Source organism: Puntigrus tetrazona, chromosome 16 (genome assembly GCF_018831695.1).
Source record: "Puntigrus tetrazona isolate hp1 chromosome 16, ASM1883169v1, whole genome shotgun sequence".
Lineage (NCBI taxonomy): Eukaryota > Metazoa > Chordata > Actinopteri > Cypriniformes > Cyprinidae > Puntigrus > Puntigrus tetrazona.
The window spans coordinates 27,980,965-28,004,468 of record NC_056714.1 but is presented as its reverse complement, the minus strand read 5'-3'; the positions used below and the strand labels follow the sequence as shown (position 1 = coordinate 28,004,468).

The following is a 23,504-nucleotide window of genomic DNA, read 5'->3' as shown; positions in this document are numbered from 1 at the left end:
TAACTGTCCAGGACCGACAAGGGACTCGTGAACAACCATTGCAAAACAAAACAGACGTGAATCATACAGGCCTAGATGACGACACAGATTCAAGTGTGTAAACTTTATAAAATCAGCAATGATTTTGTCTTGTACGCTATGTAAACGTTTTATTGTATTTGCAAAAAATCTCAATCGAGACTCATTCTATTATATTTATAGACGCATGTAATGATGTGAGATTATATATCCACGAAACCCTGTAAGGACGAAGCCAAAGGCTAAAGAGATACGGTTACATCCTGCTTCGTAACCAATCCCCCCCAAAAAATACAATATATCCAGAAAAGAAAGACACTGGGAGTCTAAAACAGCCTGTGCTTACGGTAGACTGACACAGTGCTTCGAATCAAGCACAGCTCGAGCCATTGTAGCTGAAACACACTAATGGATGCGTCAGGCTTTCAAGTGCTGCGAGGGAACAACTTGAAAGAGAGAACAGGCATGTTGTGGGAGACCTCAGGTTCGTAAAACGCACGCCTTCCAACGTTGCACGCTCACATCAAATGATTTCGGCTCAACTCTCAGGTTCAAATCAGCTAGAATTCAGCGTGATTTGCATTTAAAAAGGGTCAGTATAGGGACGCTTCTCGCGCCCGTCGGAGGAGGAGTTTCACGCTGTTGTAAACAAAACACTTTGTTTTTCCTCTCCGCCGCGCTAAAACGATTCTTGCATTAGATAATGAGATTATTACATCAGAGGGAGGCTCATAATCGCTTGTGCATCTTCATTATATCTTGGCTGCACCATCAAACCCCTCCTCCCGACTTGCTTTGATTCTACAAGCCTCAGTCGTTGGGTCGCATTAGATTTTTGCCCCATTCATCATCTCGTCTCATCTCGTATCAAGTTCAACGTGGGTGTGACGGCTTGAAGGAATATTCCAGATTACGTACGACACAAAGTTAGCCGTTAGCGAATCGTAACGACACTCCGATGCATTTCATTGTGAAAAAGCGCAAGGCGCGGTACAACAAGGCCCCGCATTAGTTTTACACTTATTTCAAGTCAAGCTTGTTCGCGCGGCGCTCTTAACAATGCACACGGTTTCAAAGCGGCTTAATCCCTCATTCTGCTGGAAGACGCTTTCAAAAGCGCTGCTATATTTAATGTTACTCATTACAAAAACATTCCAAAAAATGAAAGAGAACTGAGAGTATATGAGATTAAAAATAAAATTGATGCATAGAACTCAGCAGGCGAAAACATCTAAGATGCTGAACACCAGGCAGCAGAATGGAACAAAAACAGGCTAATTGTACTAGCACTTGTGACTATATTTCACGCGCAGGTAATCAACTACTGCTGCTGTAAGAAAAATAGAAGGTCATTTGTTGTGATTTATAGACTACATTTGAGATGTTTATTTATATCATTTCTTTAAACTAAAGACGCTTTTATTCGGGGGAGGTTGTCCAAATTTGGAGCAGTTTCTCATCTAACAATTTTAGGTGCAATGCGCAGTTTTATTATTTTATTATTCAATTATGCGTTTGCTGGACCGAAGTGAAAAATGTCTTAGCTTCATTTCTGAGCAATGAAGCTGTTCGCTCACATTTAATTCGCATTAAATAGAGTCAGCCGTATTAAAAATATTTTAGGGCATGACACACATTTTGGCACTTAAGTAAAAGGACTGGATTTTATGGGCGGTTAATAGATTACGCAAAATTAATAAAACATGAGCCTAAGTCCACGCACTTCCGGTTCTATCTGACAAGGTGAGCGAGCAGTTCTCTTTTTAAAAGGTCAAATACTTGAATTGATGAAAATACAGTCATTTGGTTTTTAAAGGGACAGCAGACCAATTAAATACCTGTCCGTGTCATTAATGTTAATCAGACAACAAAGATACACAGTAGAGGCTACATGTTAAATAAACCTTTTAAAAAATTGCTAATTTAATATGCATCTCTATTTGTCTTATGGTTAGTAATTTGTGTATGTGTACGTAAAGTCACCGTGATCTTTAGCAAAAATAAAAGCATTATATTGATCCTTATTTACATTTTACTACACGTTTTACTAAAAGGATGCTACTGATCTTTCAATTCATCAAATCTTTAAAATAGACAGTGTCGTGGTTTTCACAAATAAATTAAGCCACGACTGTTTTCAACATTAATACCCGTAGGAAATGTGTCTGAAGACTGGAGTAATGATGCTGAAAATTCAGCTTTGAATCACAGGCATAAAATACATTATGAAATAGAAAAGCGTTATATTATATTGCAATAAATGTTTACATTGTCACATATTGTTTTTGTATTTTTGATCAAATAAATGCAGCCTCAGTGTGCAGAAGAGACATCTTGATGTTTAATCTCCTGAAAAGTAAAAAAAGACCTCAGAATTTTGAAAAGTGGTGCGTAGCAACTGTCTCAGTAGAACACAAATGGAAACATAAATGCATTACACATAAAAATGCTTTTTTTTTTGTTTAAGCCCACGCAAATCACAAAACCTGGAGGAAGAAAGGAAGACTTGAACGACATCGCTTTGGCCAGAAAACAACTACCTAATAATCCTCCACCCTAACAACCGCATAGCAACACGCTAAAAAACCACTCGAAACACTTAACGGCCGAATAGCAACGCCCTGGCAGTTCTCGCAAGATCACTCACATTTTCTTCAGAGAGCCTAGCCTGAAATCAAACGTCCTGAGCTTTAAAGAGACACGTGCGCTGGCTCTCCTGGAGGCCGGCTCTCCTCTGCGACGACACGGCCACTGGGCTGCGATCACGGCAGGCGGGGGCACAATGAACACTGCCGTTTTCTATTAGCAGGAGGGCATGAAGAGCGATCGCACTTCTCTTTTTTCCCCACCGGCTCGTGATTGCTCTTCTCCCCGAGACCAGGCAAACACGTGTGAGGAAAATAAAGAGTTCGCGCAGATAACAGGCCAGTTTGTTGCGTACGGAATCACCGGTTCGGTACGTTATTTATGACCTGAAGTGAGCAGAAGATAATTATTCTGAAAAGAAAAATACTGCTAGTTGATTTTTTTGGCACTCTATACTGCAAACGCAGCTCTTCGCCGAGCAAAGCGAGAAAATAATCATACAGACTTTGAGAGAATGCCTCTCGTATGTTGAGCTGGGAAGTCCAATTCATTTTAGTGAAGTAAATTAAGCAGTTCAAAAACACTACTGCCTGATTAATTTCAGTTCATTTTATGTAGTCGTCTAGCTCGGCTCTAATTGAACTACTTTCAACCAACGCTGATTCTCTCAGAACTAGGGATGGAAATCCGTCTGGTTTATATTGCGTTTATATTCCCTAACGACTCCAAAATCTATTTACGCTTCAAGAACAATTGTTTCAAATTCTATATGGTTCTGAAAAAACACACGTCACAAAGCAATAAAATTAATTTGCATTTGGCTCTGGCTGCATAACATTGTGAAATATTAATACAATTTTCAATTATTGTTTTCTGTTTGAATAAGTATTTTAAAACAGAATTTATTTTTGGGATGCAAAGCTGTATTTTTTTAGAAAAGGAAACACATTATGTCCATTAAACATGTTTTGTAAAATTATAAATGTATTTACTGTCACTTTTAATCAATCTAATGTAACAAAGGGTTTTTTTGGTTTTTTTTATAATTTAAAAAATACATTTTACTGACCCACTTTTGGTAGTCTTCACATCATAATATGTTTCACAAACACAGTAAAAGTGACCAATTCACAGAAATATTGATAAAACACTACAAATGATAAAGCGAGGCTTTTTTACAGATTTGATAAAAAGCTTTGACTACACCACTTTTCTAACACGTGAAAAATCTGTATTTTAATTTCTAAAATGGATACTGGTTCTAAATAAGGATAGACCCTCGTTTCCCAACACACTTGCCGACACATTTAAATCATCTAAATGGAGCCCTAAAAATAGATCAACAGGATTGTGATACTTCCCGCAGATTAAATTCAATCCAAGAGCCTCATAAACATTCTGGATTCGGGCGCTGCGAGTCGCCGGTGATCAAACGATGTAATCTGACCCAACACATCGAGCGGGCAGAGAGAAAGAGGCAATCAATGAAGCACAGGGGTGGAAAAGCAGGGATTTATCTCAACAAACACACACCTCGCATCCTCTACATCCATCCCAACATCTGGACTTTGCAGACATTTTTCCCATTTAATCGTGCTTGAAGGTTGAATGAGTGTTTGCTGAATCCGCCCTGTTGGGATTAGAGCTTTAATCGGGATAGGAGGGGCTCCGCGTTAGTTAGGACACAAATCAGGTAAAGCTCAAATCTCTTCATTTCACGAAGACTGGACTTTCGAAAGAAGACGCGTCATATTTTGCTCAAGTCAAAGATCACGATCTGAACCCAATGATTCTGTCTGGCTGAAATTATCTCAATAAGTGTCTGTCCAAATGCCAAAATGAAACATTCAAATGGATACTTCACCCAAAAAATTGTCATTTTATTTGAATCCGTTTACCCACAGGGCATCCAAGATGTAGGTGACTTTATTTCTTCAATAGAGCACAGATGAAGATTTTTAACTCGAACCGTTGCAGTCTGTCAGTCATATAATGCGCTCTGGCATATAGACATATAGATGTATACATTGCTAATGAGGCATAATTGTATATATTGTATCTACAGCATGTGCCAGAGCGCATTATGTATCACGCCCAGGATAGTAAGAGGTAAAAATGACATAAATTATATAAATACTGTTCGGTTTCTTGTACAAACCAATAGTTTTGTAACTTAGAACATCAATGTATCGTCACGGGCCACAGGGTTAATATAATATTTCAACCGAATTCAATCAAGTTCTTCAAAATCTGTGCTAATGTCAATATTCACTCTAAAAACAAAAAAATTATTTATTTTCATCAATGCCATTTTGGAGAGTACTCAAGCAGAATTAGGTTAAAAAAAAATCGCTGAAATTTTTTTACACAATTTCTCAAAAAACGTACAATTCTGGGTTTTTTTCTCAATCTAAATTTAAAATTGTGAGATATTTCGTAAAAAAAAGTGCATGCTGTAAAGTCGTAATTGTGTGTTATATATTATTATATATTATAAATTCCGAATTGGCGAGACGTACTCATAATTCATAATTGCAAGGTATAAAGAAAGGCGCTAGTGATCTGTCATGACATGTTTAAGAGCCACAAACGGCATTTATTATTTGAACTTCTTACAAAATGACAGTTTGACAGCTTAGACTTTATTTCACACCAAAAGTGAGTCTTGTCTGTAATCAGTTGCTCTGTGATGTATTATTTAATGCGTGAGAGCATGATGTGTAGGACATAGCAACGGTAACCAATGGGAATGTGTCCTCAAGAGGGGTCAACAACAAAAAGCCACAATTGCGAATAAAAGTCACTTTTTTTTTGGCTAATAGCGGCAGAAACGGGCTTCCATATAAATCCCTGTATAAGACAGTGAAACATGCTGTCCTGGTTTAAGCCCGAAGGTCCTACAGATGATTATGGAGCATTGTGTGATCGCCAGGACAGTTTTCCCGCAACAGAAGACGGAGCTCTGCTCTGGCTCTGGAATTGCTCAGACACAGTTTGTGGAGTTTATCTCTAAAGCGAGACGGATGGGTGTGTGTCGGCCTCGGCTCTGACGGGTCAGCAGACTCAAATCCAAAGAGCTGTGTTCAAAGACCACCCCAGCAGGAAGCGCATCAAAAGAACTCAACCACCGCCCCGTTCCAAAGAGCATGTTTTCTCCAGATCAGACACTGACGCATCCTCTAGTCAAAATGAGGGGCACTGGGAAAACATGGAGCTTTTTATATTCCTTTGGTCGGGTCTGATGTGGATTCTGTCATGTATTAGCAAAATCAAGTTGCAGGGTGAGAAATGCTGATCCGATTTTGCCAAATGATTTCTAATTTTTTTATTTTGTATTTTTGTGAAAATGCTAAATCACTTGCATTACAGAAATGCAATATAGCTTCACACATTTAATTATAAACTACTTTGCTTTTATTACTTTGCTTATTTAATAAATAGCATATATATATATATATATATATATATATATATATATATATATATATATATATATATTTTTTTTTTTTTTTTTCTCGAAGGCTAATAATAAATATAAATATAAATATAAACAGCGTCTTCTCTGTGGGATTGAGGGGTATTGTATAGCCTAGAAATATACATTAATATAAAACTATATATGAAATATTAAAGGAGGAGAAATATTAAATTTAGGAGATTTAGTATTTTATAACAAATCATTCTAACATGCTGATTTGCTAAAGAAACATTTCTTCTCATTATCAAAGTTGCAGTCATCTCATATTTTAGCGAAAACCATGACACTTGTCTTTTAGGATTATTTTGATAATTGCAAAGTTCAAAAGAACAGTATTTATATAAACCAGATTTCTTTTTATACTTGTCTTCACTGTCGCTTCTGATTCATTTAATCCATCTTTGCTAAATGAAAGTATTATTTTCGTATTATTTTTAAGCTTTTTGACCCAAACTTTTGAATGGCAGTGAATTTTTCATTCTTCACTTAATTTTTAAAATCCAAATAAATAAAGCACAAATAGTAGTAATAGTAGTAGTAGCGGTAGTATTGCATATATTACACATATCGTACAATTGTTGGCATCGCATTTACATTCATCAGCCAATAAACACTTCCAATCTCCCTCAAACTCCCATAAAACTTTGTTGCGCTCGCGATGGTGGTCTCACGAGCGAGCTGAATGGGAGAACTGAAAAACTCACTCTTGTCTCATCCCTCCGCATGCTATCTCCTGGCCAATCTGTGCTCATGTAAATACCAGCTGCCTCGGTTCCCTGAGCCATGGCAATACACACCCACACGCTCCACGGCAGTCACATGACGCCGCATTCAATGCTTTAATCATATAAATCTTTCAGAAACTGTCACTAGCCAATGCAAGATTCCATCTGTAGCCTTTTTCTCACTAGTCACACCAGCTAGCAGAGATAGCGATGCCGTGCAAGACTGCCGGGTTTATCAGAAGGATAGAGAGATCGGACTGACCTACATACAGCACGAGCGCACACTCTCGCACTCCGGCACGTGGCTCCACTACTGCAAATACTCCACCACGCATTAAAAAAAAACATACCTAGAGCCATGCGGATTCATGCATGAGCTACAGCATGTTGTCAGGGAAGAAATGGAGAAACGGGAACACCAGCCTCATTGTTTTCAGCATAACAATGCTCTTCCTCCGTGCACGGAAACTGTAACAGGTACAGTTTAACAAGAGCTCATGTCAGGATACACTTGGGCCGTACGGATGGGCGCTTTTGACAGTATATACTGTACTGTATATGATGCTAGAAATGTGTCGGCTGGTAGATATAACCTTAATACTCCTATAACCCTAGCTGTTCATTTGTCATACATGTGTGAAAAATGCCAAAGTTTTACAGCGTCAGGACAATGTAAAACTTTTGACGAGAAAAAATAGGGCAAGACATAGATATAGTCTGTTCAGAATGTCTTGGACTGCAAAAAGTGTGTTACATACCTGGGTATAGCCGAGTCAAATAAAAATAAACTACTTTTTAAAACTACAATAAGATGTTACAGCCTGAAATTAAGTCAAAAAAAGTCATTGTAGGTGAACGTAGATTTTTTTTTAATAATGTGCACCGACATAATGATCCCAATCACACAAAGTCATTTATTTCTGATTTCTTGTTGACATTAGTTTAGCTATTTATAATAGTTTTAATAACATTTACTCAGTAATTACCAGGACATTTTACAAAAGAAAAAATACTTCACCATATACATGTATTTTATTTTGAATTTTTTTAAATTTATTGTTATTATTGTATTATTCATTATTAATTATTCTGCTTTATAAAATTACATATATATATATATATATATATATATATATATATATATATATATATATATATATATATATATATATATATATACAGTATAATGTGTCTAATGATACTGAAATATTATTATTCATATTGGATTTTCTTATCAAATAAATGCAGCTTTGGTGAACATAAGTTTCTTTTACACATAAAATATTATACATATATATATATATATATATACACACACATTTGACACAAAAATTATATGTATATGTGTGTATATATACATACACACACACACACACATACACACACACATATACATATAATTTTTTTGTCAAATGTGTCCTTTTGGCAAGCATAATTCAACATATTTCAGAATTGATGTTTTATAATATTACTTTTACTGTTTTCAGTCTTTTCAACTCAAGCATTTCATAATGTGAAGCTACTTATTTTATTTTATTTATTTGATCACATCTTTTGCAGCTAAAAGGGGAAAACGATCAAATTTCATTAACTCTTTATCTTTACGTTGCATTCAACTCATACATTTAATTAGTTTGTGCGTATGGAAATCAAACCCATGAACTTGCTGTTGCTATAGCACCAAACACTCTGCACTGGAATGATCTGTAAATTCGCAATAAAGCGCTACGGGAATAAAAGAGCTGTGCTGATGATATATACTGTTACAGTCGATCTAAAATGACTCACACAGGATTTTAGTCACACCACCCACCCCTAATAACAAAGTGCTTCCTCCACAAGAAACTGTGTAACACGCTCAGTTTAAACAGAAGCTGGAGTCAGGAACCACTGTGGAAACACGCTCAAAGGAAGCAGATGCAGAGTACCAGAAGAAAGAAGCTCAAAACGATGCTATGCCTAATATAACACCGTCGTCACGGCGTGGTTGCTATGGCTGCACTTGTCAGCATGGTACAGGGGGGCTCGTGCCATGACTGACAGCTGTGACAGCGATGTAATCCAATCCCCTCGCTGCAAAAAATCTTCATCAGAGCCCGACTGCACAGAGATCTCGACATGAACTGAGTGGGAGAGGAGAGCGTAGGCAACACAACGGAACGCCGGCCCGCCGAGTGGAATCATGTTCTGACGAGAAATGGAAAGGAAAAAATCCGGTGGGAAGGTGAGGGACAGTGACTGGGCAAAGTATCCAGAGCCTACATTTGCTTGAAGTTTGATTGCCAGTGACGTTTGGGGTAAAATTGCATATGCACTTGTAATGTAATAATAATAATGTAATAATTTGCTTTGCAGTTTTGACAATTCAATCACATTCTTATTAATAAAAGCCGACTTTAAAAAGAGTAAAGCCACATTCCAAGTCTGTATACAGTATATAGATTGATATATATAGTCCCCGAATGAAGCTATTGTGTGACTTCAGTGGATCTGGACAGGGCTTTATTTGACGTGTGTGAAGAAACTAGGAAGTGAAAAAAGGGAGAAATGTTTTACAATACATATAAAAACACTGAACTACATTTCACCTGCACGTCACGTGAGCATTAACCAACATGTGAATGCGTTCATATTAAAATAAATAACTGAGATATTGAGTATTTTAGTCACTTTGATGACAAATGAACCATTAACAAATGACAATTTAAAACAAAAAGATAACATCGTAAAACAAAAACAAAATAAAAGACCTGCACATTGAGCACGAGCACGTGAATGTGCTGCTAAGCGGCCGAAAGATTAACTTTAAATCTCAGAAAGGGGTTTGGCCGACAAATTTTGGAATTGCATCTTTGCAGCAAATTACGTGCATCTCAAATTTTCGTCATTAGAAGAGCGTAAAACATTTTTTGAATATAAAACAACTAAATCTCTGACCTTCGACCTGTCCAAAATACAGCGAGTCTGTTTTCCCCTTAAAAATGTGAAACAGACCTAGTATACAGTGCACGAGTTGTATGGACTGCCTTTAAGGTTCCTAATCATTCACCACTATGTCGTCCAAGATAGATTCATCTCGATGAGCATTTGTGGTTAAAAAGTATATAAATTTGTATTGTTTCTCCTTTGAAACAGCAGTTTGGACCTTCAACCCGTTGGCCACTATTGAAGTCAACTATACAGTATACAGTGTAAGACCCTGGTATATTTTCCTCAAAAACCTTAATTTCCTTTGCGAATGAAGAAAGAAAGGCATAAACATCTTGAATAGCATGGGGTGAGTAAATGATCAGGAAATTTAATTCGAGAAGTGAATAATTCCTATGATGTTGTTTTGCAGCCCTTGCTGAAGCGTTATGCACCGAATCACAACAACTGTTGTCGTCTATAAGAGACACGTGAAAATCCTTCTTTTATGACGCAAGGGGGAAAAAAACAACAGCATATGGGTTTGAAATTACATGAGTGAGTAAATAAACGAATTTGCATTACTGCAATCTAGAATACGAAGCAGACGCCTACCCGTGGGTCACACAGATAGTAGCCCTCTCAAAAATATCAATAGCTCATCAGCACAGTGTCAGCGCACTCCACTGACGCACGGGGGGCTGAAAACATGTCGTTCTGACACGGGGAGGCAGGCAGCGAGCAACGAAGTCGAGTAATTAGAGGAGATGGAAGACATCGGTATTGGCATTGTGTCAGTAGATGAGGTGGACTATAACGGGAGGTGTGACGGAGCTGAAGCTCACGCCCGCCGCGTGCCTTTACAAGAGATCTGAAGGCGTCAGCGCTGGGGTGTAAACGTGGAGGTGCTGCCACAGCCAGATCTGGCACTACAAACAACACCCACATCAAAGCAGAACTAAATTACTGTACAAATTAAGTTTTACACAGTGGCACAAAACCGGAAGGGGAGAAAGGAATGCATGCGAAAGAAAAATCGCCGAGGTCTGTTTAAAATACACTTTCATCTTGGGTTACGGTGTAAACCGAAAGAAAATGCTACAGTAAAAATGGTTGTAAAATTCCCTGCATTGCATTTCAAATATTGTTCGACTTTGATGTTTTTTCTTTAAAATCACTATGCTGCTTCTTAGTTTTTCTTATCATCGGTTATTTTTAATTAGGGCCGTATGTTACGTCTAATGTCGTTAAATTAATGTTCATTTCAGTTTAATCTCACCATGACGGTGTTTAGTGTTTGTGTGAATGACACTGAGCATCTTCTAAATATGTTACTATTTAAAAGCTGCTTGCGGTGGGCTTCGGTTCATCACGTGACTTTCTCATCACCACCTGCATCTGCTGGTCATCAACGTATTTCAAAGGTACAAAACAGATTTCAGTGCTTTAACAGATTCGCATATTAACATTACATTAGTTCAAGAAAACGGTATTTAACCGTATATTTAACTTTAAAAGCAAAAATTCCGGCAACCACAGCAGCCAGTTTTTCACTGTAAATTTTACAGATTTGTATTTTAATTTTTTTACAGTGTAGATTTTCTTGCTGAGAAATCTCTTACGTAGAGGTTCGCTCAATAATGCTTCAAACGGAGGTCATGAAAATTCGCATTTTTAAAGAAATGAATACTTTTCTTCAGCACGGATGAATTCATCATGGGGTCCAGAAAACATGTTCAAAATGTTAGAAAGGATTTCTAACAAATGCTGTTCTTTTGAACTTTCTGCTAAGAATCTTGAAAAAGATACACTTTGGTTTCAACAAAAATACGAAGTAGCACAACTGTTTGCGACCTTAATAATAATCAGAAAAGTTTCTTCAGCAGCACAGGGTTCACGGTCACATGCATTTAAACATAAAAACAGATATGAGACTTCTTTCAAACGTTTCTTTTTAAACTTGATCGAACACTAAATCATCTGAAGTAGCCATCCACGTTCATTTTCCGGCTCTATACTCTATTTAAAATGAAACCCAAATGAACTCCAATAAGCCTCCAATGAACGGGTAACCTCTCAAACTGATTCTGAACAGAGGTGCAGGAAATGAGCCGACCAGCCTGCAGCCACCTGCTTGCTTCTTTTAGATCCAGGAGCCTGTCAAACATGATTATCTGTAGTGAGAGTCCTTACACATCGAGGTTCTGGTGAGTGTGTTTATTGAAGCGTTCTGGGCAGCATGCTGGAAGCAGGTTACGTGAAATCACATCAAACCAATACAACACGACAAGTGGAACCAGATCATCCAAACCCTTATTAACTAACCTTAAAGTCAGAGGTCAATGATGGGTTGATATTCATTTTGCTCAAGCCTAAGCCTAAATCTGTTTCGGGATCAATAGGATTATCGATTCAACTCACCAAAATAACAGCAAAAAACCATCAAGTGGTCCATCATCAATCCTTTGCAATGTCACTATCATTCAAAAGGTGACCTAATATTTTTATGTCCTTTTACTCACCAAGTCTGCATTCATTTGATCAACATTTTATATTGTGAAATATTATTACAATCGTAAATGATGTTTTCTATTTGAATGCATTTTAAATTTTATTCCTGTGACGCAAAGCTACATTTTCAGCATCATTACTCCAGTCTTCGGCGGTACGTGATCATTCGGAAATCATTCTAATGCTGATTCGCTGCTCAAGAAACATTTCTTATTATCATTGTTGTTAAAAAATACAATTATGTGATGAACAGAAAGTTAACGAAGCAGACTTTATTCGAAATCTCTTTATAGCACTCTTTTTCTGCAACCTTTGACCAACACAATGCATCTCTTCTGAATGTCATTTATTTTACAAAATAAAGCTTATACTGACCCCGAAAACCTGAACTGCTGAAATATGCAAAGCATAAAGAGTCACAACATGACATATGCATAACGAATGTCACAGCAATGCTAGTTGAAGTATTATTTATAACTGTAGCACGTTTAAGTGATGCACAGAGATGGTGAATATTCATTTTGTAAATTTATATTTTCAAAACGTTAAAAAGGTTGCAAAACGTACCGTCAGTTTTCTGCCGCATGCATTCATTTTTACAAATGCAGTGCAAAATTGAAAACGCCAGTAAATCAATACAGCGAATTCCTTCATGCTAATGCATTACACTGTGCCCTATTTTTAATTTTTTTTTATTTTTGAGTGTACTTCCTCAATTATCCACAGAAACAATGACTACATCGGCCGACTAAATGTCACTGCACTTACAAACAGAGTCCATTTCAATCAATCCCCTGAAAAGCCGTTGCTTCGCAAAGATGAAAGAAGAGCTCTGGAGCGTACATTGTTGAGGTGTTCAGGGCTTGTTTTCTCTAGGTGAACACCGGCGGTCTCTTTCATTCGGCTCTGGAGAGTTCAGAAAGCATTCGCAGCAGGGTGCATGTAAAGTTAGCTGACCTCTTTCGGTCGGTATTGTCAGAGCGCTAAGCATTTTCATCCTTTCGCCGAAGAGACACTCGAAAAGATTTGAGGTTGTTCTGTTGAGTCCTAAATAGCCAATGTATATGCAGGTAAACAGCCTCTGTTACGAAACCGGGTGAGATGCCTTCTCAGACAGCACCCGACACGACAATCGAAATGCTTTGCATATTCATTAAATGGAGCACACAGCAGAATTGACCCACATTTGATTCCGATCAAATTTGGTGTGATAAAGTTGCTAAATATTATACATATTTACATACATATTATACATGCATTCGCTCTGGATAAAAGGACTTATGTAAGCTAACAGCGCAATAATAAGTTTAAAATCACAGCACACGTAAATATTTTTATTTATATTGAGCAGATGCCGCATTCTTCAGTATTCAATTAATTAAAACACTGAATTTTTTACTGAATAGTATTTATTTTAATATCACTAAGATAATTTATATTTGGTTTTCATTTTAATGTTATTTAAAAAACTTGATTTCATATATATATATATATATATATATATATATATATATATATATATATATATATATATATATATATATATATATATATATATATATACACAGTATCTACTATACAAATTTGTAGTACATAAAAAAAAGTAAAAGCTGCCTTGGAAATGAGTTGAAAGAAAATACATTTCTTAATATTTTATTTCAGTTAACATTTTTTCAGCTTTATAGAGAATAAGCCTCAGTTTTAGTCTTTTTCCTTACAATTCCTTTCTGTTTTTATTTTTAAGGATCTTCACTGGTTTTTCATGCAAGGTGCTTTGTAAAGGCATAATCATATGTGGTCTGGCAGTAAGACATTGTGGAACATGGTGTAAAGGACTAATCCTCTTATGCCATACTAAATAAACTTTATGGATCTAGAATAATCTTTAATCCACACAACACAGCCATATTAGAGATGCTATGGTCTTAGCATAAGCCCTGCCATTTAGATTAAACAAACACCATTTTCCCAGCTGGACTGAGACCACACATGCACATCTGTAAAGGGCGACCTATTTCATAAAAAGCAGATTTTTTTAAAAGAAACTATTATGATGTAATACATTTACTGACCCCTTGAGACAAAAAGAACCGGTTATGTAACATTATAATGCAACAACTGTATGCCTTCACTATAATGCAACAAACGTTTTTAGACTAAATAAAGGGATTAAAACTAAATATTCCTAGAAAGACTTGATCTAACAATACTTTGTTCACTCTCTGTGGGGGTTTAAGAAATGCTTTTAATACTGGAATTTAGACTGAATAATACATATACATATATAATAAGTGTAAATTAAAACATAAATACTTATTATACTAGATGATTAAAAGAAACTACATTTTCAGAAATCCTAAGAGTCCTAAATTGAACAAAATATACAGAGAGCTAAATATCCCCCCAAAATTATACAGTAAAATTTGCCTTGACTCCGCTCCATAGAGCTGATGTCTTCATTTAACCAGTGCTAAGTGACAATATTGAAATTACAGTATCATCACTTGGACATCTTAAGAGTTTTGTGAGACATCCTCCAGTATCACAGAACTGTACTCCTTACTCCTTGTGGGAAACTATTGGCACAAGTGGCCAGCAAGTGGAAATTCTGTAATAAACATAATGAAAATGCTTTAGCTTTAAACCCACAGTACGTCTGCAGCACTTAAGAACATACAACCCAGGTCACATTTCATCCCAAAGGAATACGTGGTATAATTCGGCGGTTAAAGCGTGCAGAGAATAGGATGCGCTCCATTTAGTGAATATGAGCACGATCAGACTGCTTCTGGGAAGTTCACACTCTTAATGCGCAGTGCAATTAGGACTGCAGCTTTCTTAAATCAGAGACAAATTTAGGTGCTTCAAAATAAGCAGAAATAAAAATCAATCACACAAGGGAAATGCATTTTCCAAACTGTTAAAATGCCATTAAATGTTCCGTGAGAATAATATATTCGGAGGAAAGCGGCCTCGTTTGTATGCGCGTCCTAAATTTAAAGCCCTTTGCCGGGAGTCGGGAGTAGTTTTCAACCAATTATAGTCGTGGGGTTCGTTTGCCGGTAGGTCCGTATTAAAATCAGGGTCACACAGGGTGACATTAAAATGCATTCCCTGAAATGAGTTCAGAATTTCACCCGGCACATTTCCTTATCTGCTTCTTGGAAAGAAGGTGACAATTAAGTCACCTACATTTTTTCTCCATTCAATTTTCGTGAAATAACATTTCGGTCTATAACACAGAGCTTATCCTCACACTCCACTTTCAATAAAGCCTCTTATTTTGAGACAAGGAATCTTCAAACGGCTCCAGGGCCTCTTAAAATAGCAATTATTTGGACTATAAGTGGCCTCTGATCCCGTGCCCTTAGTCTGAACTCCACAAACTTTAAAAAAAAAAACACTTGAGTAATATTATCGACTTGACTGTACTCACGCTATTGGATGAGGACAAAACTTGAACTGAATTGAGCTGGATAATGACACGCTCTTCTGTAGAGCTGCTTTAGCGCCGAATCGAATTTGTTTCATAATTGATGAACGACACTTACACAGCTGAATTAAATCAAATCTGACTCAAGCTGAATAATGACGCTGTTGCTTGCGGTTGAATTAATCTTGAACTGCCTAAATGATGACTGCTGTCTTCTGTAGAGTTGCTTTTTAGTTGAATAAAGTTTGCTGTGTTTTTTGGACTAAACTGAATAAACGCACTGGACCGGTCTGAATAATTCATAAATATTTTACGAGACGGCTAATTCAACCTCACTTTGCTAAACCGTACATATTTTACGCGTTGCCAATTTCTGCGAATGACCTAAACCTACCGGTCACGGAATTAGCCGAGGTCGTACGAATTAGCCACCTCGTAAAATACGTACAAATTAGTCATTACAGTTCGAATAAAGCACTATATACTAATAAAAGTGAAACGGGCCATTTAGAAGCACACATGGAAGTCTGCATGTTCAAGTATATGCATGTGTGTGTGTGTGTGTGTGTGTGTGTGTGTCTTTATTGGGAGGAGTGAAGGCAACCTGAATGCTCTCGCTTCATTAGCAAGCCTTATTATAGAAGGCAACGTGGTGTGAAGTGTGAGTGGCTCTGACAGCATATCTTTGTTCCTGAGGGATTGTGTGATCAGGAGACAAGAGGCGAATCCTGCGTAATCTGGGTAATCTCTGCTCTAAGAGTGGATAAACCCTGCTGAGACGAGGGCCACACACAAGAGTTCGGTCTGCATTAACTGTTCCTATTGGTTGAGAGTACAGCCAATAGTTCACACCGTGTTATAAACAAGCATGATGCAATACAAGAAAATATATATAGACCCAATTTGGAGAAGACGTCACAGTTAGGTCACTTGCAGCTACACGCACAGTGCGGTGGCAGAAAAACACATGCAACAAGTGGAAGAAGACGGATAAAAATCAGCGGAATAAGAGAAAACAGTATTTTGTGCATTTGAATGTCAAAATCAGAATGAAAATAATTGAATAATGCCATTATTTTAGAATAATGTCATCAAAGACGCCATTTGAAGATAATGCATATGTTTAAATGGAAAGACCATGAATGAAACCTGCTGTAATTAAGCATAACTTTGATTTTAAACAATAGGTCTACGTAAAACGTGCATTTCATTGGGGCATATCGTATTAGCCCTACGCTGTTACAGCATGAAATACTATTTAAACCTAGAACATTTTACATAACATTTATCTATTTTATCTCGCAATTTGGACTTGGAGTATATATCACCTAGTTCGGACATTAGAACTCGAATTGTGAATTGGTCAATTCTAGGGAAAAAAAGCTACCTGATCTCCTGACAAAAACAAACCCGTGGGAACTTTTTCACAAGATGTTATTTCCGTGCTGCACGGCTGAAATGCATCTTGTGAAATGTAGTTCACTGACAAGCTACACAATATCGTATTTTTTATAGCAGGCAATACTTTGGTGATAACGATCGCAATGTTATGTAGCTTGTCAAACCGTTGAATGGCACTATACTCAAGTCTAATGCTTTGAAATAATGTTCCATTTGCACCAAACCTAAACATACCCAATTATACGAACAAAAATGAATGAACGAATGAAAAATGTAATTGCAAGCATGACGTTTTAGCTTGTTTTTGAATTTTAGTCATGTTTTTGGCAGAACTCATACGTAAGGATTCTGCACCTTACGTCCAAATCTGTGAAGGATGAGCTTGTTATGTCCAGAAAGTAAAATATATGAAGCTGTAATCATAACTGTGTACAAAAATACAGTTAATTATTGTTAGTGGTACGTACTTACTAAAACATATTTCACATCTTGCAAAAATGTTTTCGTCATTAGATCAGGTGGTAAAAAAAAGCCAGAAATGTGTGATATAAACTTAAAACAGAAGGTTGTTTTTTCTTTTCAGAATTGTGAGAATGAAGCCAGAAATTTTCCCCTTTTTTCTTAGTTTCTTAGTGTGTGTAATACTTAAATTTTTTCCAGTAGCCTAAATAAAGAACCTTCTGTGTAATAGAAATGTTGATTGTAGGTTCTTCTTTTACCCATCAACAAAAATGATCAACCATTACATTTAATATTATTAAACACCAAAGTGTTTTTGCTCTCAGTGTTCACAAACTAAATATTTGATGTTCAAAACATTTTGCATGCGTTCAGTTGCATTTGACAATTGCATTTAAATACAGGAGTAAATACCCTAAATGTTTGAGTGTGTAAGGAACAGAACCAACTCTCGAAAATTGAACGTTTATTATTTATTTATTATCAGCAACGTTTTGCCATCTAGCCCATTCGGTATCAGCTATTTTCGACCAGAGTAATAAAACAGCAACCAAAGACTGATTACGTTTGGAGATTTTAACTAAACCACCGCCGACAAGAGCCATCGTGATTTGTTGACATTCGGGAGCTCCTTCATTGAGTGCGATCTAGAAAGATTGATATGAAGGGGAATCTCTAAGCTTGTTGTTTGGGCTCGGCTCATAATGCGATCAATTTTAAGGATGTTAAAAGAATGTTAAGTATTTTCAAGATAACGCCTTTGGATTTGTGTGGCCAGAAAGGTTTGCAGAGTACCACACTCTTAAAAATAAGAGATGCATCTATGATTTCACGAGAACCTTTAACATCCATGAAACCTTTCAAATGCACAAAAGGTTCTTTACAGTAGAAACGGATTCCTCGGGTCATTAAAATGTTCCTCAGACTAAGAACATTTCGAACTCTACTGACAACAAATTAATGAATCTCCAAAGATAACTCAAGAACCTTTTCTTGTTGGGAAAATAATAATAATAATAATACAGAGCTTCTCCGGCCAACCAGCATCACCAAAAAAAAGTCAGCTAGACCAGCACTAAAACAAAATAAACTGAATTACGTGGTCTTCCTAGCTTGATGAGAAAATAATTATTACCTGAACCTGCAAAATTTAAATATCACCTCCATATAATAGTTCATAATAATTGCTCAGTTGTTAAGATTCATAAAACATGGATATTACACTCATGGATTCATTAGGAAACCAGCATAACATAAGCAGAATCCACTATACATGGTCATGTAATGCGTGTCCTAAAGTGCACCTCGGATCTGAATGAATCACATGGGAAAACATGGCTAGAGCTCTGAGCGATGCCTTCAGCATGTAAAGGGAAGCGCTGCTCTGACTGAAAGAGTACACACATCAACACACCCCTGTAACAGAACAGTTAACCCCAAAAAGAAAATACTTTCATCAATAACTCACCCTCATACGACTTTCTTTCTATTGTGAAGCATAAATGAAAATATTTGAGAAAGGTTGGTTAGTTACCAATTTCCTAGATATTGTCTTTGTGTTTCACAGAATAAATGCATACAGTTTTAGAACAACTAAGTACATGATTATATAGGTTATAGTGAACAATGTACTTTTGGTATGTGAAACAGAAAGCAAAAGAAAGCTGAGCATATGTACTCCCTAAAAAAGTAACTATTTATGTAACTTTTTATAGAAAGTAATGCGCTACATTACTTTTGCGTTACTTTTTAAACATGAGCGGGGCTTGGTTGTTTGTTTTTAATATAAGAAGTTCTATTTATAGCAAATGTAAAAGACCTTTCACACCAAAGAGAGCAATGAATAAACCTCAGGCTGAAGGAAAAATAAATTCCCGTCTGTATAGTAAAAGAGGTCATCTTTGCTTGTTGGTATGGTTGAACTGAATCAATCAAAGGTCAGCAGCAGTGTTACCGTATTTAACTTTTGCAGGTTTGTGTAATTTTTTGCATTTCGCCATTTGCATTTATTTCAGTAAATACTAAATCAGTTTTTTAATTAGTCACATTTAGTCTGGTATTCACACACAACGCCTCTGACTTTCTGATTTCTCCCAACAGGACACTAGTGTTACTTTTTTTAAAAAGGAACTCAGATATTTTCTTTGTAATTTAAAAAGTAATATGTTACTTTACCAGTTAAACGTAACTCACGCTACTTTTTAGAAACGAATGAGTTACCCCCAACCCTGTATATATACATATATATATATATATATATATATATATATATATATATATATATATATATATATATATATATATAGATAGATAGATAGATGTACACACATACATATACATATACACACAGTGTTGGGGGTAACTCTTTACTAGTAATATATATAAAAAAAACATTTTTTTTGATGTTTTGAATTCTGATTGGATCAGCCACTTTCAGAAATTCGCACACTAATAACGATAAGCTAGTTCTGCAGGTGAAGTGGTTTTATCCTTAAGAACCCTCCTTGCCTGCGGAAAAATCACTGTAATGGACAGCCTCTCATGGTTTATCACTTTAGTGACCACCTGAGCAGAACAAATTGACATCCTGGACTCCTAATAATCTCTCTACAAATCGAATGACGCATTATTCCTCTTAATTTCTGATGCTACTCGCAATTTAACAAAGATTACAAGTCAAGGTTACAGTAACCCACGTAGTCAATTTTGGCATGTAAATACCCTCATTAATTAAGAATCCTTCCTGAGACACATGGGCCCCAGAGGTGAGATGTGGAGCTGTGAGGGTCAACACAAGACTGTATATTGATAAAATAAGACAAGAAAGAGTGCTTCTAATTGGATGCTGAGGCAGGGAGAGATATGGACAAAATTGCTCGGGTCTTCTCCTGGGATATTTGAACATCAAACCCATGTTCAGACAGCAAACAGGGAGGGAAATGTACAGAGACAAGTGTGCCATTTAATCCAGCCTGCTTATTAGAAAGAAAAGCACCAAGTATGCCAGCGCTATCGATTGCAACAAGAAAAACACAGCCATTAAGAATCACTTAACGAATAGCTTGTTGGTTTTAACCGTCATTTCAAGGAACGCTGGTTTATTTTCGTCTAAAGCACTCGTGTTTCCAGGCCTGTTATATGAACATCTCCATCATGGGAGGATATCAGCCCTAGACAGCAGATTTATTGCTCTTCTGTGAAGCCAATAAACAGCAGAAATGTGAGCCAATTCCCCACAGGTTGAAGCCCGAGCTCTTCTACGGTCAGATTCATTATGCATACAGTACATCATACGTCAAAACTAAATTTCCCTCCCCTTGAGCGCTCTAGAAAGCGCAATAACATTATCGCACCCGAGCGATATCGCAGTCAAACGGCATGCTATCATGCATCTGCCCATCCGAGATAGACTCTCCGCATTTCCACCAGATGTTTTTCAATGAAATGAGCCAATGATCTGTAATTACTGTGACCTACAAGAGAGAGATATGTAGGTTAAGTTCGCCTGCCGCTCCGCTCCTTTGCATGCATGTCCCAGGGATGTTTTCAAAGTATAAATCCCAGCAGCTCCTTTAATCTCCTTATGCGCTTACATCCGCTTTAAAAATTCACTAACACAGTGACAAATGCACGTTGACTCAGGACGTCGCTCTGGCCAATAGAAGAGTCCAAACTGCACATTTAGACTCTCTGCGAATAGATAGACAGGTTTGCAAACAAAGCTTTGATTTGAATGCATTGTACCAATGCATTGATAGCATATGAACCTCTAGATTACATTCACAAGACATCTTTCCAATCAGAAAAATCCAATCACTGACTAAAAACAATATAATTGCTAGTATAACAATAAAAATGTGTTATTATACTGAATTAAGAGTTTATTATAGGTTTTTTTATATATATTTTTTGAACTAGAACATCTATTATTTAAATGGTAAAACTGTTAATCATTAATGTATTTGATGTACTGAATTATTGCATATATTTAAGAATTTGGAGATGAGCTGTGTTACTGTCATAAAATAATAATAAATAATATTCCTGTCTTAAAATTAGGCTTCATTTTTTAAATAAAGCAAAATGCAATTATTTAATATATGGCTACCACTTCTAATATAATTTTTACATTAATAACAATTTGTCATATTTTGTACAGTATAATATATAATTTTCTTTTTGCACCGAAGAGGTGACTGTGAAACATGACCAAATTTGCAATCAAAAGTCAAATAACTTTCATTATTTTGTACCTCAGAGCTCTTTCCATTATATTGTCAGATTTCATTATAATAATGATACGGCAGTTATCTAGCACAAGAAATCGAACAATCAGCCTGGGAAAATGGAGACAACCCACTGTGCTGAAACGGGGACACCTTTCTCAACCATACAGACTTGAAGAATCAAAAATTAGGATGACGAGAAATTATTCAAACACTCTACGCAGAGCCGTTTCGAAGTGGGACCGAAGACGCTGTCATTTTCTTCCCACAGATAATAAAACAACTGCAGTGCAACTTTGTACAAACAGCCAGTCTGGAACCTTCCCATCCCACTCACATCCATCAAGGTACTTATGGAAATAGCCGTATACCTGTCTCCCAGAAGTACAGTGACTTCCCGTCTCCTGTCGTTTGGGCGCAAGCGGTCCAGATTCCACAGAGCAGTAAAAATAACCTCCATAAACACAGGAACGCTGTCCTTGCGCCCCTAACCCCAAGTCCCATGGCTCCCCTGAGTCGCGTAAAATCCACTCGGTCGGGAGGAAAAGAAACCCCAACGAGAGCAGAGAAAGAAGTTCAGTCGCACAGACTGAAAGAGTTTGCGTGCCTCTTGAGTTAGTGTTCCCCGAAGGAACGGCGCATCTATAGCGGACCTCCTGGGCTTCTGCTCCTCTGGTTGGCTGGAGAGGAAAGGAGAAGGTTCTGGCTGAACAATAGAGAACGGCAGCCACTGCTGCTACTGCTGCCGCTGTCCTCTGCCTACTGCAGCTGACTGACGCCGCATCTCCCCTCCCTCTGCCTCTCTCTCTCTCTCTCTCTCTCTCTCTCTCTCTATCTATCTCTCTCTCGCTCCAGCTCGAGCTTAGGGCACAAGGACGCTCCTTCGCCATGCTCCTGTGACGCTAAAGAAGACAAGATAAGAGGGGAGTGCTGTCGCTAAGGGAGGGAGGGAGAAAGAGGGAGATTTATGAACTGCATATTCCATATTTTCTGTGTCTGCGTGCCGAGAGTCTTGAGTTGCATGAAGCTAGATGAGTAAATAAGGGGAATTAGAGATACGGTATTAATGAAAGATCGATTTTTTTTCTTTTAGAAGACACGAATGCTAAAAGTGGCAAGTCGCACTGTCTAAAAGCACGAAAATCAAAATCCACATTTACTTTTGTGCACAATATGCATGCTACTTCAAAGAAATAAAAAAAAAAGTGTTCTGATTAATGCATTACAAAAAAAACTAGATCCGTTTAAGTTGCGATACTGTTAATCATTCATGTATTTTTTTTTTTTTACAATTGAAAGTATTTAAAAATTAAATTAAGCCTTCTATTGATGTATGGTTTGTTATGATAGGACAATATTTGGTCGTAATACAGCCATTTTATAATCTGGAATCTGTCCAAATGAAGTTCTTGACAATGCTTATCAAAAATTATGTTTTAATATATTTACAGTAGGAAATTTATAACATTTCTTTGTGGAACATGATCTTTACTTAATATCCTAATGATTTTTGCCATCAAATCTGAATTTATCATTTTTGACCCATACGATATATTTTTGGATACTGCTACAAATATACCCCAGCGACGTAAGACTGGATTTGTGGTCCAGGATCAAAAAAGGGAGATTTATGAAGCGCACATTGCATTTTGAGAGACTGGAGTTGCATGACGCTAGAAGAGTAAATTGAGAAAATTAGAAATGCGGTATTGTCTGAAAGCATGAAATCAAAGTTGACCCTGTTTACTTAATAGATGTTC

At 36.9% G+C, this 23,504-nt stretch overlaps 1 pseudogene; it reads right to left on the bottom strand.

Annotated features, from left to right (window-relative positions):
* LOC122360890 overlaps nucleotides 1-22,626 on the bottom strand; it is a 108,932-nt pseudogene extending 86,306 nt beyond the window's left edge.
* Nucleotides 22,627-23,504: the final 878 nt, after the last annotated feature.